The 13,786-nt window shown below is 40.1% G+C and overlaps 1 long non-coding RNA gene across 1 annotated transcript; it reads left to right on the forward strand.

The window, feature by feature from the left end:
- The first annotated feature begins 6,698 nt into the window (after positions 1–6,698).
- LOC142488803 (uncharacterized) lies at positions 6,699–11,364 on the forward strand. The gene is made up of 4 exons (XR_012799669.1): positions 6,699–6,768; positions 8,440–9,018; positions 9,228–9,296; positions 11,060–11,364. It is a non-coding gene; the product is annotated as an uncharacterized LOC142488803 (long non-coding RNA).
- The last annotated feature ends 2,422 nt before the right edge of the window (positions 11,365–13,786 follow it).

Genomic DNA, 13,786 nt, shown 5'->3' on the forward strand with positions numbered 1-13,786 from the left:
ATTTGGCCCTGGGTGTGAGTTTAGGACTTGCGGGGGGGATGCGGGGGCACTTAACCCCTTCACGACCGTAGCGGTTAATACCGCTACGGTCCTGAAGGGGTTAAGGCCTCCCGCTACCCACCCGCAAGCCCTAAACAACCACCGTTGGGGCTAATGCCCCCTTCACACACCCCCACTACCCACAATAATAAAAAAAACACACCCAAGCCCCACAATAACGAATTAAATAAATAATTATATTATATATATATATATATATATATATATATATATATACCCAACAACACCTATACCCCCCTAACATACTGTATAGTAATTGGTACAATGACTATTATCCACAAAAGGATAATAGTGCAGTTGTCCATTTACAATACATACACAACAATAAAGACTTTAAATACATATAGCACTCACCCATGTCCCACTGCCACGATGAAGGCCATCCTCATCTTCATCCTGCCCATGCCCCATCCGCTTCTGCAAAACAAACACAAGAATTACAACATCCAAATTAATGTCCCCTAACTCCTTAATCACCATAGCGGTTATTAACCGCTACAGTTATTAAGGGGTTAAGCCACCATCACCCACATACCCTCCCCCACAAAGCCCCCCAACCACCCTCACCCAATACCCACAGGGGAGTCCTACCAAATACCCTTGGGCCTAATACCCCCTCCCCCAGCACATACAGTACAATAATGTGCCAAATAACTATTATCCACATAGGGATAATACATTATTTGGCCATTATTAAACACATTCAATAACGTTAAAATGTAAATAAAATTGTACTAACCTCATCAATAAGAAGTCTCCGTCGCCAGCATCATCCTTGGGGTCCGTTGCCAACATTAGAAATAGCCACAACATTTCAATATCATTAACATAACACTGAACCCCTTAATCACCTTATCGGGTACTAACCTGAAAGGTAATTAAGGGGTGAAGCCATCCTGCAATGCCTACAACAGTTATGCATAACATCTTCAGTGAAATAAAAACCAATTGCCTAACCAAATTCCATTTAATCATTCAATCTGTAGGCTCACATGCCTCATAAAACATTGCATTTACAGTGTATACATGTAGCATAACATGTAAACTGCATGTACACGCTGCAAATCAATGTTAACAATACAATAATGCCACTCAAATCGCCATACATCACAAGAAGTATATTATTTAATACAATAAACTCACCATCAATGAATTACCACACATCAATTACATCCCTAAACAATTAAAATACCATCCATACCAATTACACAATGAACTAAAGCTATCCTAACAGAGAACCACTTCAAAACATAGAAAAAAGTACACCAACAAATACAATATACTAAAGCAAGGCTTTCCATATCCTATTGTACGGCCTGGAAGCCCAAAACTTACATCTGTCTAAAAATAAAATACATTTAGCACACATCAATGCATAGCCACAATGATTAACAATACAGAATTAGAAGCTTTAACAACACTATCATTTCTTACCCTGTATATATATCTGTACACATACATACAGACATACATACTGTACAGTGGGAAGAAATGATATGCATTATAAAAAATGAAAACATGAAAAAGCAACACAAAAAACAGTTACATTAAGTACATTTCTTTATTTAACTTACCATTACTTGCCCCCACCGACTCCCGTTGATCAGCTTACTCACGAACCAATCCACGACACCATCCACGACACCATCCAGGAACAAATCCACGACACCATCCAGGAACAAATCCACGACACCATCCAGGAACCAATCCAAGAACAAGTGCAGGAACCAATCCAGGAAGCAAGCCACGAAGAAATCCAAGAAACAATCCACGACACGATCCAGGAACAGGAACCCATAAAAGAAAAGAAAAAAACAAATTAAACATTAAAATAATAAAACATGACAATCAAGGGTTGTACTAGTTTTATTCTTAGTGAATCTGTATTACAATACCTTGTTCCGGGGTCTTCTTGACATCCGGTGCCACGCCCTGGTCTTCAATCTTCAGGAGGAGGTCCGTCCTCCTCGGCATCTGCCTTCAAAATGAGACGACATAGGCTTTTATAGGCCTATGACGTCACATTTGTCGTCATATGGTTCCCACGGCCCTGATTGGGCCGTGAAAACCATGTGTTTTGGCCGATGTAAAAAAATTGATGACGTCACTTAAAGGCAATGCCAGCACAGCCAATCAGAATGGCTTTGCTGCTATTGCCTTTAAGAAAACGTCATGAAATGACACATGGCCGGACTCACATGGTACTTGAACCAATCAGAGTAGGGATGGAGTTCCCACGCTCTGATTGGCTGGCTTACCATGTGAGTCCGGCCATGTGTCATTTCATGACGTTTTCTTAAAGGCAATAGCAGCAAAGCCATTCTGATTGGCTGTGCTGGCATTGCCTTTAAGTGACGTCATCAATTTTTTTACATCGGCCAAAACACATGGTTTTCACGGCCCAATCAGGGCCGTGGGAACCATATGACGACAAATGTGACGTCATAGGCCTATAAAAGCCTATGTCGTCTCATTTTGAAGGCAGATGCCGAGGAGGACGGACCTCCTCCTGAAGATTGAAGACCAGGGCGTGGCACCGGATGTCAAGAAGACCCCGGAACAAGGTATTGTAATACAGATTCACTAAGAATAAAACTAGTACAACCCTTGATTGTCATGTTTTATTATTTTAATGTTTAATTTGTTTTTTTCTTTTCTTTTATGGGTTCCTGTTCCTGGATCGTGTCGTGGATTGTTTCTTGGATTTCTTCGTGGCTTGCTTCCTGGATTGGTTCCTGCACTTGTTCTTGGATTGGTTCCTGGATGGTGTCGTGGATTTGTTCCTGGATGGTGTCGTGGATTTGTTCCTGGATGGTGTCGTGGATGGTGTCGTGGATTGGTTCGTGAGTAAGCTGATCAACGGGAGTCGGTGGGGGCAAGTAATGGTAAGTTAAATAAAGAAATGTACTTAATGTAACTGTTTTTTGTGTTGCTTTTTCATGTTTTCATTTTTTATAATGCATATCATTTCTTCCCACTGTATGTATGTCTGTATGTATGTGTACAGATATATATACAGGGTAAGAAATGATAGTGTTGTTAAAGCTTCTAATTCTGTATTGTTAATCATTGTGGCTATGCATTGATGTGTGCTAAATGTATTTTATTTTTAGACAGATGTAAGTTTTGGGCTTCCAGGCCGTACAATAGGATATGGAAAGCCTTGCTTTAGTATATTGTATTTGTTGGTGTACTTTTTTCTATGTTTTGAAGTGGTTCTCTGTTAGGATAGCTTTAGTTCATTGTGTAATTGGTATGGATGGTATTTTAATTGTTTAGGGATGTAATTGATGTGTGGTAATTCATTGATGGTGAGTTTATTGTATTAAATAATATACTTCTTGTGATGTATGGCGATTTGAGTGGCATTATTGTATTGTTAACATTGATTTGCAGCGTGTACATGCAGTTTACATGTTATGCTACATGTATACACTGTAAATGCAATGTTTTATGAGGCATGTGAGCCTACAGATTGAATGATTAAATGGAATTTGGTTAGGCAATTGGTTTTTATTTCACTGAAGATGTTATGCATAACTGTTGTAGGCATTGCAGGATGGCTTCACCCCTTAATTACCTTTCAGGTTAGTACCCGATAAGGTGATTAAGGGGTTCAGTGTTATGTTAATGATATTGAAATGTTGTGGCTATTTCTAATGTTGGCAACGGACCCCAAGGATGATGCTGGCGACGGAGACTTCTTATTGATGAGGTTAGTACAATTTTATTTACATTTTAACGTTATTGAATGTGTTTAATAATGGCCAAATAATGTATTATCCCTATGTGGATAATAGTTATTTGGCACATTATTGTACTGTATGTGCTGGGGGAGGGGGTATTAGGCCCAAGGGTATTTGGTAGGACTCCCCTGTGGGTATTGGGTGAGGGTGGTTGGGGGGCTTTGTGGGGGAGGGTATGTGGGTGATGGTGGCTTAACCCCTTAATAACTGTAGCGGTTAATAACCGCTATGGTGATTAAGGGGTTAGGGGACATTAATTTGGATGTTGTAATTCTTGTGTTTGTTTTGCAGAAGCGGATGGGGCATGGGCAGGATGAAGATGAGGATGGCCTTCATCGTGGCAGTGGGACATGGGTGAGTGCTATATGTATTTAAAGTCTTTATTGTTGTGTAAGTATTGTAAATGGACAACTGCACTATTATCCATTTGTGGATAATAGTCATTCTGCCCATTACTATACTGTATGTTGTGTATTGCTGCTATGTTTATTGGGGGCATTTGTCCCCAATAAACATGCTACTATGCGTTAACCCCTTCATTGCCTTAGCGGCTATCCGCTATGGTAATGAAGCAGCATTAATGTATTTTAATAATATTGTGCGGAAGCAGGAGGCCCCCTGAGCTGAAGCGCATTTATTTGTGGCTCAGAGACCCCCTGCCTCCCGAGTTACAGGCCCCGGTTTGGGCCATCGGTTACAGTGTGGACGCCATGTTTATTGCGGGGACGCTATAAACATGGCGGCGACACTGCCACCCGATGACACATACCGGGGCCTGTAACTCGGGAAGCAGGGGGTCCCTGGTCCACAAAGCAATGCGGTTCAGCTCAGGGGACCCCCTGCTCACTGTACAGTATAATTAAAAAGACATTCATGCTGCTTCATTACCGTTGCACATAGCCGCCAAGGTAAGGAACGAGTCTTTATTGATGTGTGTGTGTTTTATTTATACTATACATGTGCAGAGGGTCTCCGGAGCAGAACAGCGTTGGTTTGAGGTCCGGGGACCCCCTGCCCCCCGAGATACAGGCCCCTTTATGGGGTGCCGGTATCCCTCTGGTTTGTTTACAGGCCGCGGTCACGTGATCGGGACCTTTAAACGCCGAGGGATACCGGCACCTCATAAAGGGGCCTGTATCTCGGGGGGCAGGGGGTCCCCGGACCTCAAACCAACGCGGTTCAGCTCCGAAGACCCCCTGCACATGTAGAGTATAAATAAAAGTTGTTTTTAAATACTTTTTTTGGTGCCGAAGTTTGCGCTGAGAGAGCGGCTTGTCTCTCTCAGCTGCAAACATCTATCGGCACCAAAGGCTTATCGGGAGCCTTATCGGGAGCCAGGCTGTATCGCCACAGCTCATCGGCAGCTTTGCTTTCGCAGTGCTTCAGCAGGGATCGGAAGGATTCGGCCCTTACTGAATACTGCGAGGGCAAATCGCCCAAAAAATACATTTTCGCAATTCGTGCCGAAAATTTTGTATCGGGGCTTACTGCATGAGGCCCATTGTCCCAGAAGTCTTGTGATTTGTTCAGATGCAAGTTTTTAAACCTAAGCCATGCTGCCATGTTCTTTTTAGAGAGAAGAGACTTTCTCCTGGCAACCCTTCCAAACAAACCATACTTGTTCAGTCTTTTTCTAATTGTACTGTCATGAACTTTAACATTTAACATGCTAACTGAGGCCTGTAGAGTCTGAGATGTAACTCTTGGGTTTTTTGCAATTTCTCTGAGCATTGCACGGTCTGACCTTGGGGTGAATTTGCTGGGACGTCCACTCCTGGGAAGATTGGCAACTGTCTTGAATGTTTTCCACTTTTGAATAATCTTTCTCACTGTAGAATGATGGACTTTAAATTATTTGGAAATGGCCTTATAACCCTTCCCAGATTGATGGGCAGCAACAATTGCTTCTCTAAGATCATTGCTGATGTCTTTCCTCCTTGGCATTGTGTTAACACACCTGAATACTCCAGACCAGCAAACTGCTAAAACTTCAGCTTTTATAGAGGTGGTCACACTTGCTGATGATCAATTAATCAAGGGCATTTGATTAGCAGCACCTGTCTGCTACTTAGCATCCTAATTCCTATGGAAGCAGTAAGGGTGTACTTAGTTTTTCACACATGGCTTCTCCATTTTGCTTTATTTTTGTTAAATAAATTATGACACAGTGCAATATGTAATGTGTTGTTGTTCATCTGAGGTTGTATTTACCTAATTTTAAGACCTGCTAAGGAACAGATGATTGTTATTATGTCCTGATATGTAAAACCATAGAATTCAAAGAGGGTGTACTTTCTTTTTCACATGACTGTATATATATATATATATCAACCCGTGGAATATCCCCCACAGTAATTGGGTGCAGGAGCACCAGTGTCCCAGTGTCCAGGCCACAATAGCCAATCCCACCCCAAGTGTGTGACAGCGCTGCCCTCGTGTATTGTCTGTGCACTTTTAGATATGGCAGGTGCCGCTGGGTACTAACAAACAACCAATCAGTCTGTCCACGGAAGATCCGCCTCCTTGTGGGGTGGTATCTGGTTGGATGGTCCCACCTTAGGATAGTCTCTGGTTTGATGGCCTGGTCTGGTCACAGACGCAGGCAGCGTACACCGTGTGCATCCGTAGCATACAGTATATGCTGACTAACACTATATTGCTAAGGGAAGCATACCTGTCTAGTGGCCATCCCTACAGCACACAAGCTATTAGTGATGGGGTCTAGCTGGGACCTATGGGGATGTTCTGACCTAGTCCAGTGGAGCACTTCTCCATGGACATTACCTATCCCCTTGCTATCCTGCTTACAACAAACTGTCCCCTTAACTGTCGGAATCCCAACTGTAAGAATTCTAACTGCCATACATCTCTCAGTCTTATTGGTTGCCTGGCAACACGTCCTGCAGCCCCTGAGGCTGCTGAAACTTGTAGTTCCCCATCTGTGCTATACTCCTATGGAAAGGTAAGGGGATAAACAGGAGACCAAGGGGACCCAGGATATATATTCAAGTGTCTAAATCCTGTTTACAGGATGTGTAAAGAGTTTGTCAAAGGTGTAACTTTTTCTTTGTTTGGATACTTCCATTCACATGATCTTCTGTCTGTGGATTGGAGATGTCAACATCTGTAAAATAATTAGATATGTCATGTTAGTTCTAAGTACACCTTTATTAAAACATTTCAAATGCATACAAACATACATCATACGTGTTTTTCTATTGTAAGACTAGTCTAATACATGTTCGTAACGTTTTCATTTGTTTGTGGGTTTAAAATATTGTGTACATTACTTACAAGGAAAAAAAATTGTATAACGGATTATTGATTATGCATGAATATTTTATCTACCAACCATATATTAAGTTTCAAGTATTGAAAATTATAAAACTGCCTGTACTACAACCATTTGTTGTGCCAGACATCATATCACTGCAACAATGTTATATACCCATTGCCAAATAACATTAAATAGCCGTCATTATTGTACATATTAGCTATCAATCTTATGCATTACCAGCCATTTATCTAACCCAGAATGAGGCAATAAAATACATCATTATGGATCCATAGTCAAAATACACAACTAAAAATAATATATGCACTGCATTGGTGAACATATTACATATTTCTTAAACTCCGAAAAACCAACATGGCGACCTGCTTTAAAACAGAGGGGCGTAAACAATATGAAAAAAGCTATATATAAACATACAGACCTATAAAATTGGAAAATCACCCTAGACAGGGGGAAAGATGGCGGTGCACAGCGTGCCAACAGGTGCCTCATGCGTTCCGGAAGCAGGAAGTAAAGCGGAAGCTAGATACCGATTTTCAGTGCAAAAATGTAATAAACAGCAACGAACAGCAAAGACATGATTAAAAAGAAAAAATAATCTTGAGAAAGAACTCTGACGCGTTTCGTGCATCCACTGCACTTTGTCACTGTGCACCGCCATCTTTCCCTCTATCTAGGGTGATTTTCCACTTTCATACATTTCGGGCTGAGAGCACGCCAGAACCAGAAGGACCGCATGTACAAGGGTCGTGAGTAACCTGTCTTTGACACTGTATTTTATTCATATGGTCTGTTAATCATAAGGGTTGTTGGAGTTATTATTTAGATAGGGGTCAGGGACCCTAGTTTATTTAGGTTCCCTTGACATCCCTTTTCTATGTGTTACCCACACCCCTAATTATGAGCACAATTGGCCTTATTACAGTTTTACTCTCTATATATTTTCCTGGATCCTCCAACAATAAATGGTGCAATTGAAATTGATGATCATGCTACACAGCTATTAAACATTTCTAAGGATAAGCAATTTATTCCACTTTGAGCACTGGCAAAGAAGACTCTTCTCTATCCACTTCTAGACCTATAAAATTATTTACCTTAAGGTAATTGTTGTGCCTAATGCACAATGTGAATAAATAATAGTGATAAACCGTGAATAATAAATGAAATCCCTTGGAAGAGATAACAAATAAGGTAAGGCTGCCTAGGGGATCCAACATACCATACTCCCAAAATGTGTCTTGTCTTTCCTCACGATTACAAAGTTGCCGTCCGCAGCATGCTAAGGAAAACCACTTTCAGTAGGATCAGGTAAGCATCCCTCCTCCCTCCTCACAGCCGCAAGTTCTCCGATGCTTCCCTTGATGATGTCACAGCTTACTCCTGGGTACCCCTGAGGAAGTCACAATCCGGTCACGAAAACGCGTAGGGAGGAGCCTATTCGTTACGTCAGCTGTTGTGGGGAAAGACAAGACACGTAAGTGTGATTCTGTCTGTTTGAAATATTTTTTGTTAAAGTGTTTGCAGTATTGCACCATTCTCTTTATATCTTTATTTTCGGGCATCGTTGTCTGTTGTATGGTGTGTGGACTCACCCTCACGCACCTAGGAGGCAGCTAGAGCTCCGCATGGGGTTTGTGGATCCAGGAAGGAATACGTGGGTTAAAGAACAGATTCTACCCACCGTACACAACATCAATTTTCTTGTAAGTAGGCATTCTATCTGACTACCTGATAAAGTCAGTCTAAGTCCAGACTACTGCGCAATCGTCTGTTGTCTTCTCTTTATTGAATAGGGAAACATGTATCAAGGACAAGTTTTACCAGAGTTGTTACATCTGGATTAGAACATTGAGACGTTCTATCTATCTGGATACTGTTGCTTGTTGCTGGGACATTGTTTCTGGACATTCACTGGTATTTACAGTACCTTTATTTCATAAGCGCCGGGGACTGCATTTTTCCTCTGTCTATTCATTGTAACAAGTATTTTTGAGAGGGGCGTAAACGTTGCGGAATGACATTTAAGGGATATGCAGGAAGTTCTCTAATTGACAGCGGACTGGCACAGCACATTTAAGAATATTGCCACGGATCTCGGTTAACTGCCTCTTACCTTCTTTCAGAAGTCTGTTCCGGCATCTTTTGATCTTCACACCGCAATCTCTGTAATATTAACAGATGACGGAGAAGAGGTAAAAGGGGCACGGCACAACTTATACACGAAAAAAAAATCCTGATGGTACGTGCATGCGTACTGAATGGTACGCATATGCGTGTCATTAGGAAAAAATGGAATCACACATTGTATAAAGTACATCTTTTATAGTTACCTACATTATATTGCATGCATATTCTGTGCAGTCATGCAAGGGGTGTTGTGGAGGTAGCTGTTGGAGTCAATCAATTGGTTGTTCGTTGGGTTCAGCTCGTTCGGATTGTTGCTTGCTTCATAATAGTTTGGATATTGTGTCATGCAGATACAGATAGTTACTTTGTGGCATGTAATCTGCTGGGTCCAGGTCTTTGTTATGCATGTTCTCATAATAGTTAGGTCCGGCATTGTTCTGGTATTGGTTGAAGCACTCCGGTTGAAAAAAATATTAATTATTGTGAAAATGTAAGGCACCACTGCGGGCACCTATGTAAGAGTTTTCCCTGAAAAAAAGGCTCTCTTCTTCTTTAATTTCCATGATCAAACATACGCATCGATGATTCATGCACTGACCAAGAGCCACCCCTCTTTCTGGGATACGGTGGGTTTCGAATAAAACAATCATTGACTGATAAAATCTGTCTGATCGAATTTCGCCATACATCTTTTGTAGTATTTTTGTAAAATGGGTATTTGACAATGATATATTGATATATCTCTGATACTGTTGGTCTTTTCTCTGTTCTGAATTGAATTGCGCTATATATGAGATATGGGTAACTCAACTGAGGTTTCTTGTTTGAAGACATTTCTAACGGCATGTTCCCATGTAATGGTGGAAAGTTACGAAAACTATTCCTTAAAATCAGCTTTGCAACACAAAGTATCAAAATGTTCACCATTTGGGTACAATACTGCCCAAGGTAAAGGAAGAAGTGTCCATGTAATCTTCTCCCACATACAGCTGCACTCAGTGAATTGTATAATTTTGACTTGCATATTCAACATAGTTAAGTTGCAAAACTACCAGTCACCCATTAATTGGAAACCCCATTGTGTAAAAATATAACAAATTTGCACATATTCACACTATTTAATATGTTTCTCTGTGTGTACTAAATAACTATATATTTCTCATGTCTGCATGATAATGATACTTAAACAGACCTGAGAATCGCAGTGCTGGTGATTTCACATTTATGCACATTCCTTATGTCCTCACACACACTTCATAATGTCACATTGTTCAGTACTGTATGTGGCTTTAGCATTAATGAAGAATAGTACGTTTCAATCAAATGTGTCAAACATGTATACTTTTATCTCACATTTCATTGTGTATACAGTTATAATAAAGATATCCCTCATACATGTACTATATATAATAAACTGCAGCAAACAATTTTTTATTATCACTATAAATGGGCATGACATGCTCCAATTAGGAAAGATCAATTGATAACTGTTATCATCAGACGTATCATACCATGCACTCCCTTATCCATCCTTTTTGATTACATTGAACTAACCACCAACCCAGCTACACATACTTCTTTTATTTATACGCTTACTGTCTAATGTACGGATCCAACATGAGATTTATAGGCTATGTATATAAAAACTTAAAGCTACGCAATTATGTATACATTTTTTCCTGGCATTTCAGCTCTTTGTCTGCCACATCCTATTGATGATGGAGAAATATTTCCTCTGCTGTTTTTAATGTCGACACAGATTCACCATATGTACTGTCTCCTTGACCTGGTTGTAGAGGGTCATTGTCCTCTTCCTCTTCTGTTACAGGATCTTCAATGTCTTGTTCTTCTGTATAGTCACACTCAAGTAACTCCTCTTATTCTGCTGTATCATCGATGGGGTTCTCCGAGTGCTCAGCATGTTCGTGTTCTACGGTCTCCTCCTCACCTTCAACATCTTTGCTCTCCTCAACCAATTTGTCACTTACTAATTCTTCCATGTTAGGTGAAGCATCCAAATCAGAGTCTGTTTCTTCATCCCTAACTATATCATAAAAAAATATTATTTACAATAAACATAATGACAAAGTAATTATGTGATACTGTTATGATTATGCCTGTAAATTCATATTGTTATGCATTGTATTATCTGCGTAACAATAAATACATATGATTTATTAAAATATACATGTTTTTTTATGTGCATATGCCATTAACATCACGTAATCAACAGCTAATATCTTTGTCACAAATGTTTGATATTTAAATAGAATCTTAACAAATAGATTCACATGAATGGTTCATAAAATGTTGGCGTGGGATCAAAATTATCCAAAACATAAGAGTACAAATGTAAATTGCCTATTGAGACTACATTATACTGGACACAGATCTTGTGTGAATGCAGACCTTTTTATTTTATTTATTTATATGCAAAATAAAATGTGGGATGAATGACTGGGCCTAACTTTCATTATAGTACGCCAACACCCACTCACTTATGTTATTTCCCGGTGGTTAATGTAAGTTTTGACAGAGATAATAGGTCTGTAAATGTTATTAAGACCTCCGATGGCTAAGTTCAAAACACATGACTGTACAGCAGTGAAGGGAAGCAGTGTGTTCAACATTTGACATGCCTTCCGTATGTGAAACTGGGGTCATTACAGAATGTGCATGGAAATAATATTTGTTTACAATCTCACCTTCAGCAGTTGTGCCTGATGGGTCTGTGGAGAAATATAACAGTAACAGATTGCTAGTAATTTCATTATATGAAGAAATGATAATTGACGTTTTATTTGTACCAGTATACGCTATTGATAATTATATGTTTCATATAGGGACATTATACATTGTAGTGCTATTCTTAACATATGATATGACAGTGACCTTACTATCAATGAAATGTAGTTAATGGTCAAATATATTTTTTATATATACGTATTTGCAGTGGTGGACAAATCACCAAAAAATCTACTAGCCACACAAAAAAATCTACTCGCCACCTAGTACCAAACGTGTGCTGCTTGGGCCAATATTTACTCGCCCGGGGGTTAAATCCACTCGCCCGAGGTGAGCAAATGTATAGGTTTGTCGAACACTGCGTATTTGTATATATAATTCACACACCTTAACATCAATATTATATATATATACATATATATATATATATATATTTGTGTATATAGACACACACACACCTTACCATCAGCACATACATACATGCACACATACACATGTTTTTCGGCTAAACCTACACTGGGCCACACATGACCGTATAGCTATTGAATAATAATTCAGGTAGCCACAGATATACCTAAAAGTAAACATCCAGTGTAACAGCAAATTTATGTTTGTGGTAACAATTGTATAAGTGTATCAGTTAAATTACAAGCATGAATGTACACAAGTAAACATAATGACCTGTCTAATTATTAAATGAGTTTATAATCATAATATATATTTTTTTAGGTATCTATAAATGATTGCCGATTACACAAGCGTGTTGACCAGCCTTAGCCATTTTTTTTAAGGCGAAGTTTGATGTCGCCGAACCTTTTCTTGAAGGTCTCTGGTGTTCTTCTTTGTTGTCCACATGCACACACAGAAGAACATATCTCGGACCACAGCTTGTGTTTTTGATACTGCTTTTAGTTCTTGTTGCGTATAAATGTAAACTTTATTCAATACATGAATATAGGTTACTGTACATTTAACTACTGTGATTTAATAATATCGGCTAATATATTAACTATTGTAGCATAGGAGAGGGATGTTGTAACAGATAGTATGAGTATTTGGGTCATCACCAAAATTAGCATTTTGTTCCAGAACTCCATTTGTGTATGTAATGTGCTCATTCGTAATAAAACATAACATGTACATAAATAAGCAGAACACCTAAGTTATAGCATATGTGTTTAAAATCTCAATGGTACATTAATAAATGTACATACAGTAAAATTCTTTGTTTTTACTGTTTACATACCTTTAATTATTCATGATAACCCTTCATTTTTATGATTTATGTTCTTACATGTCAATGGTCCATACAGTTTACTAAACGAAACAATGACACCTTCAACAAGTATTTCATTTTCTCTATTAGAAAAGCGGGCGTTTCTTCTGATGCCCTCGACGCGCTGCTTGCGGGATGGAGGCTGCTGATCACTTGCATCATCGTGCTCGGCCTCAGTGGTCGGATGCTGTAAACTGACCCTCCCTGTCCACTATTCCCGCTAACCTCTACCTGTCCATGAGTCATGTTGCTCCTGCTGGACTCACCCACCCCCACTACCCCACAACTGCACTGGCCGCAACTGTACGGCCCGCAACTGCATGTGCCACTCCTCTTCCATGCTCCACTCCTCTTCCACGCTCCACCACTCCTCCAGCCACCGCCACTCCACCACTCCCAAGCTTCACCATTCCTCCAGCCACCGCCACTCCACCACTCCCACCCTTCACCACTCCCCCACTCCCACGCTTCACCACTCCACCGCTCCACCACTCCACCACTCCCACTCTCCATTTCACTCACTGACTCACTCAC

This window comes from Ascaphus truei, chromosome 2 (genome assembly GCF_040206685.1).
Source record: "Ascaphus truei isolate aAscTru1 chromosome 2, aAscTru1.hap1, whole genome shotgun sequence".
Lineage (NCBI taxonomy): Eukaryota > Metazoa > Chordata > Amphibia > Anura > Ascaphidae > Ascaphus > Ascaphus truei.